The sequence below is a fragment of the Aulonocara stuartgranti genome (genome assembly GCF_965226115.1).
Source record: "Aulonocara stuartgranti genome assembly, chromosome: 22".
NCBI lineage: Eukaryota > Metazoa > Chordata > Actinopteri > Cichliformes > Cichlidae > Aulonocara > Aulonocara stuartgranti.
In genome coordinates, this window is record NC_138957.1 from 10,390,280 (window position 1) to 10,397,512 (window position 7,233).

A 7,233-nucleotide genomic window follows, 5' to 3' on the forward strand; every position below is an offset into this window, starting at 1 on the left:
ATCTGAAAGTCTGTGACATCATTTGCATGTGACACAAAAATAACACAACAATGGAGTACGTCATGGCAATCGTGTACCCACTGCTCAGGGCTTTTTGTCAGAATCCAGAACCATGGTGTTGGTTTGTGAGTAGTCATTTTCCCCATTGTCGGGTTTCAAACGTGTTGGTTGTGATTTTTGTGAATGAGTTGATTTCATGACTAACTCGATGAGTCACGAGAACCCTGGCCAAACAGGAGCTAAAAAATCTACTAAGTACCAGGTACTACTACTAAATGGAAAACTAGAGATGGCACGATACCACTTTTTAATGTCCGATACCGATTCCGATATCATAAATTTGGATATCTGCCGATACCGATATGAATCCGATATAGCATATTTTGTAATCAATAAAACTTTTTTTTATAAACACACAGCAAATTCAAAAGTGTTAAATGTTTTGGTGTTAATAGTCTTCTTGCAAAAGTAGAGTTAATTTTACTCTAAGCAGAGTCACATTCTTTTAATGTAACTCTGAGGTGTAAAATGATAGTAGTTAAAATCGAGTGTTAAAAATGAGTGTTTCTCTGTCAAATCTGGCGCTTGTCGTGGTTCTCTCCCTCATATATGGTTAACACAAAGAACTTTGCCTACTTGGTGTTCAATGCTTTTGCTGTGTAGTTGAATTGTCTTGAACGTTCCAGCGAATAGGTTTAAGCTACAAACCTATCACATGTTATACTCAGAGTAGAAAAGCAGTATATAATAAGTGGTCCATATACCATTTAGTTATGGAAGTCATGTTGCCAGGAAACGGGACGTGAAATTGCTGTCAGAAGAGCATGAAAGTGCTCAGACAGCAGCTACCTACTTTTGTAAGATGATTGGCTACGTATCACTGAGTAGTTAAAGCAGAGCAGAACTTGCAAGACTTGAACACAACATACAGAAAAACACTGAATATGATACACTACCTTGATTATTAATTGTGCTGCTGCTGTTCATAACTGCAGAACTCAGAGTGCAAAGTTTAGATCAATTTTACAAGGGAAAAGTGCGGCATATACCATGTCTATTACCTATAGTTTCCTTCCTTTAGAAGGCATAAATGAAACTGGATTCATAGATTCATTTTGCTGGAGTATTTCAAAATATCTTAACTTCTTGCCTGGAGACATCAATAACACAACTATAATTGCATGATGTAGATCATTTGGATTTGTTATTCAATTTACCAGCTCACTTACTGCCAGATACATGAATAAAGATGTAAACAGACTTGTACACATACCTACAGTATTGTATTCTACCTTTGTGTAACACTGGTGGTGCAATACTAGACCTGTTAGTGCTACTTCTTGCCTTCTTTGCATGTAGTGCGGGCAGTATAGTTACCTTTAACCACAGTACGCGGACAGAAGGGAAATATGGACCAGATCAGACAGGTTCTAGATTCGTAGGAGCCAAGGGTGTATGACAACAGAGGACTTGTACACAGTAGGTGTAGAAAACACAATTGCATTTATTAGCAATTATTAAAGTTGTGCACATTTAACAAAAGTAGAGCGCGCTTCTTGAAAACAAAATAAAATAAACCCCACAAATGGTCGACCTAAGGATATATTGTCTTTTGTGTCTTTTCTTTTTAAAAGTCAATTTCAGTCTTTCAATGTTCAGTAGTCACTCAGTGTGTTTGTAACCAGTCGGGTTACAATCTACCAGTTCATCCGGCTCTTTGGGCTGGGCTCGCCATCCAGTACTGGAAAAGGGATCCTCGATTCTTCTCAGGTCCTCAAAACCAATCCAATCCAAATAAGCAAAGGAAAAAACCTGACCTGGGGACCAGGCCAGAACACAGTAGTTCAACATTTAAGCTATCATGCCTGTAACTTATTATTACTACTGGTTGCTTGTAGTGCTTCTAAATTTTCTTCAAAATATTCTATGTTGTACAACAAATTATTCTCATTTCAAAGGGAAAAAAGTGCATAGGAAACACACATTTAAAACAATACAAAATAGCTCAGCAGTGCATTAAAAATACACATTGGCTTGAGACTTATCAAGTTTCAGCTAAGTACAGTGCAGGTGAAGGCACTTAATTTCACGTTGCTAATACTTAATTGTGCAGAACTATAATTAGCACCATGAGAAAAGTGAACATGTGCTAACATAACGTCGCACAAAACCATACATTATACATCAATACCACAGTAATGTGACATAAACCTTTAAAGAACATCTCATATAAAGTGCAGCAGACTCAGTGCTAATTGCTTTAGCCTCGGAAAAGGCACTTTCATTGCAAAATGGCTAACGGAAGTTAGCATCAGAGCTAGCGGCAAGTAGCATGCTATGCTAGCGCACGTGTGCTGCCTGGGACTTACCATGCGAAGCAACAAATGCTACACGGGGCTTCACAGTGCTCACGTTGGCTCACGGCCTCTGGAATACAGTATCACTCTTATTATTCTTGCCGAAAAAAGGACTTTCTCTATCCAGCTAGCTTCTTCGCCGCACGGGTAAACTGATCTTTCACCGTCTGTGTCTCTGGCGTATCTTACTGGCACAAGAAGGCACGCACAGGTGTCTCAGCAGCGCACAGACTGGGGGGAGGGTCAGACCGGCCAATGATTGGTCGCTCAGTGGATCTGACAAACACACTCTAAAGGACTAAGTCCTGCCCCCACACCATCTATATACCACATATACATATGTACATATTAAACTTATGTTTACATGCTTTTTATCAGTATTTATTATAATTAATTTAGTTTTTATCAATATTTATTCCCATCGTGAGAGTATGAATATTTATACTTTTAATCCCGTTTTTAACACTGGGTTACATTTGCATGTTAGCATGATGAAACATAGCTCAATCAGATCTAATGGGTTTATGCCAGCATTCATCAAGACTGAAGGAGGGCGATAGACAACATAGTTTAAAAACATAGTTTTTAATGAACATCAAAAATGATCAATATGTCCCACTGCACATGTTGGCTGTTGCACAGTTGTATTGGGAGTTCTACTCACTTTTATGTGCCATATAATCAGTGTTGGGAAGGTTAGTTTTAAAATGTATTCCATTACAGATTACAGAATACATGCCCCAAAATGTATTCTGTACCGTATTCCGTTACGTTACTCAATGAGAGTATCGTATTCTGAATACTTTGGATTACTTAATATATTATCATGCTGTTTACAACTATGTGAATGTACTATTGCTGTGTGATTTATTACTGTTACTGACCGCGGCTCCGAACCGTAGTAAAGGGACCTCTGACTAATACGTCGGGTTCTGTGTCAGGCTCGTAGCCAAAAAATAGCTTTACTTTGTTGTGTGGGTCAACTTTGCTTGCGAGAGACAAAGAGAGGCGTTGAAAGGCTGCTCCAACGGAACTTATTGTTTTTGGAGGAAAACACGAACACGGTGTACAGTCGAGTCTTAATAGCTTACTTACAACTGGGCTCGTCAGGCACTCTTCTTGGCTGCAGTGGTTATTATTATATTTACATGCTTCCAGCTCCCGTTTTTGCTCGATGACAGCTCGTACCTTTCCTTTTTCTCCCTCCCTCGCTCACAGACACATAACGTGTATGGCAGTCCATTCTCCCTGCAGCACGGACTACACTGCCTATGATGCTACATTCTTTAGAGCTTCAAAACTGACTAGGTTACTTTTAAACATATAACACTGTCCATCCATTCATCCATCTTCATCCGAGACCGGGTCGCGGGTGCAGCAGCCTTAGCAAAGAGGCCCAGACCTCCCTCTCCCCAGCCACCTCCTCCAGCTTATCCAGGGGAACACCGAGGCGTTCCCAGGCCAGCCGTGTACTTACCTACCTAACTAATAGGGTTGCCAACTCCCAGCAAAAATATTAGGGAACCATGCAAATGTAAAACAAATGCACAGAAATCAATTATTTTTCTACACTAATTAAATAGATTCAACATCTTTCTTCAACAGAATTGCAGACTGCACAGATGGTACCTTCCCAAAGGAAAAAGGTACTATGGATTTCTATACATTTAATCAGATGACCACTTTTGTTGTAAGATTCAGATAATTATTTATTCAAAGTTTTTAAATGGCATAACAAAGAAAAATATTTCTTTGTGCCCCCCTCTCCCTGTTAATTGCCTACCTGGCCCCTGACAAAACTTTGCTAGACCCACCCCTGCACAGTTACCAGCTGTCAGCTACATAAAAAAGGATCCTGGTGTTATTTGTCTCTCAGAAACAGTTCATAACTTCCCTTCAACTCATTAATGTCACCTAAAAGGTAAACCTGTTTATCCATCACCTGCTCAGCTCTAGTAAGGACGTTTAGTAAGAACATCTCCTGGTTCCATCTTCATGTTTCCCTCTCACCACATATCCAAACGGATATCATGACCAGCAGCTTTTACAGCTATGCCTCCAGCAAACCTCAGCTGATACTAGAAAGTAATATTAAATACATTCTAACAACAGCTTATCACGCTTAAACGTGCTGCTGTTGTTTATCCGCTGGTCTCCTCTTTCTAGCGCAAAGTGAGCGATAAACAAACAAGAAAGACGGGACTTGCGACAGAAAAGCCAATCAGCTGATCATTGATCAGTTTCATGTTTGAAGTAATAACAGGAGAGGAAGGGGGAGAGAATGAGAGAAGTAGATGCAGCTGCGCAGCAAAGACAGAATAACGCCAGCTTTGTGTCTATTTTTTAATTCTAGCTGAAGTACAGGACAAATCGCTTCCTTTCCACCTCAATATGGAACTCCGATGGCCAGTCCAGCTGTGGCTCAATATATCAGTTGTTAAGCTTAACGTGGAAATACTATGCAAACATTCAGGGATGAACTTACACACTTGCTTTACTTCTCTGGGATAGTTTTTGCCGAGATGAAATGCCGTGGTTAGGAAGCATGCAGCGAGGCTCCAAATGCTCCAACAGACCGCCGACAGGTCTCGCAGACAACAGCCGCTCTATCACGTGACACATACTGCTCCGATGTGCCCAGCTGAGTTTCGCCAAGTAGCGCGTTTTGTGAGGTGATTCTGTGATACTTTGGATTGGATTACATTTTTTATTTCTCTCCGATATCCGATCCAGTAATTTAGATCAGTATCGGACCGATACCGATACATAATATTGGATCGGTCCATCTCTATGGAAAACCCTAAAAAGCTGAGCCAAGTTGAGCAGGTACTAGTGGAAAAGAGGCTAAATGGATTGTGTGTGGCCTGCGATGTAAATGGCCTGTATTTATATAGTGCTTTACTAGTCCCTAAGGACCCCAAAGCACTTTACATATCCAGTCATCCACCCATTCACACACTGGTGATGGCAAGCTACATTGTAGCCACAGCCACCCTGGGGCGCACTGACAGAGGCGAGGCTGCCGGACACTGGCGCCACCGAGCCCTCTGACCACCACCAGTAGGCAACGGGTGACGTGTCTTGCCCAAGGACACAACGACCGAGACTGTCCAAGCCGGGGCTCGAACCGGCAACCTTCCGATTACAAGGCGACCTCCCAACTCTTGAGCCACGATCGCCCCATAATGTAAGATGAGTCTGACATTCCAGCTGTAGATATTGTGTCCAATTGTGGTCTTACAAGTTTGGAAAACTTTCTGTATGGCTTTGGGAGACCAAGGCAAGCTTCAGCTCATGATACCACCCTCAGTCCAACGGCCAGACAGAAACACTAAGTCAGGAGTTACAGGCAGCCCTGCTGTCACTTCACCCCTCTGAGGACCATTCATAGAAATGCAAGTAAGCTCTGCGCGTTCATACCTCCACACTAATCTCTGTCACCAAAAGCTCTTTGTACTGGCTCAAACACTCTTCTCTTTGTCGTGTGTATTTCCTGCCTTTTCTGGACCTGGAGGGCTTTCTCCTGACATTCCCAGTGTTTACCTTTGCTCCATAGTAACAAAATCAATAAAGACTGTAAACATTTCTCTGAGTGTCTCTTGGTTCTGCATTTGGTTCCAGTTTGCCAACCAGACACATGGCACTCAAGATCAAAATTAGAATTTTTTTTTCTAAATATTAAAGTCACTATTTATTCCCATTTAAAATGATTCAGTGAGAGGGATGCATTTTAATTTCTTAGAATCTGAAAATATGAGAAGTAGTTGTAGGAGGATAATTGTTAGAGTATCTAAGACATTACATGTCATGTAATTGAGAACACTCTAGTTTGAATTTCTTGCCAGTTCTCTCCTGAACGGGGCAAATCTTTTTCTTGGCATAAAGTATCTCACCACCTGGAAGAATTTGGACTGAAAATCCACTCTGCAATGGCCAAACTAGGGTCAGCGCCAGTGCATAAGGACTGGACAGGCAACCAACTCTGACAGAGGGGCATTTGGCCCCCTTTACTTTGGTGTTTCATGAAAGAAATAAGCTATGACAGATGGGCGTACATTCATACTGTCATTTCAACTGACAAAAAAGTGTCAGCTAAACAGAGGTTATAAATGAAGACGCATAGTAGGAAACCCAGTAAATTTACATTTAAAACAGTATGACAAAGTAAACCTATAACCACCACCATAATCAACTGCATAGTAAATTCAAGCCTATTTTAAATTGTCTTAAACTGGTATGCATAAATACAACTAGTGTATTTACAGACAATTTCAAGAGTTGTTCTGGATAAATCAAGGTTTAAGAAAAAACCTTGTGGGAGGGCGAGAGCCAATCACAGCTGTCAGGGAGCAATAGGCAGGGTACACCAGGGGCAGGTCACGCACCTATCACAAGGCCAATAGGCAACCTTTCACACCTGCAGTCAATTTAGAATCACCAACTAATGTAACCCACGCATCTCTCTGGACTGTAAGTAGAAGTCAGATTGGCCAAAGAGAACTCACACAGGCGCAGGGATCCAAACCCAGGACCTTCATGTTGGGTTTGAGTCACTTGGTTAGCCCAGTGAATGGATGGATGCCTCTTTTTAATTTTAGTATCATTTTACAATGTAAAAAGCAGGGAATTTGAAAGTTGATCTCTAATTTTTATCTGTACCATGTTTCCGAAGGCATAATTTATTCCTCCCGCTGCCTCAGCAGAGCAGCAAACATCAGGACAAGGACAGTTCCCACCCTGGCTTTTATGGCGTTATTTTTGTTTTTTTACGTGCGCTCAAATTTTTTTTTTACGTGCGCTCAAAATAGTGGCACAAAAATAACGCCATACCTGTAGGTGGACACATCAACCTTGCTAACTTTAGCGTGTGTTTATG

The 7,233-nt window shown here is 41.2% G+C and overlaps 1 long non-coding RNA gene across 1 annotated transcript; it reads right to left on the reverse strand.

Moving 5' to 3' along the window:
* Positions 1-1,486: 1,486 nt before the first annotated feature.
* Positions 1,487-2,546, reverse strand: LOC309698306. Its single transcript, XR_014274057.1, has 2 exons — positions 2,370-2,546; positions 1,487-1,817 (listed from the first exon to the last, which is right to left on the reverse strand). It is a non-coding gene; the product is annotated as an uncharacterized lncRNA (long non-coding RNA).
* Positions 2,547-7,233: the final 4,687 nt, after the last annotated feature.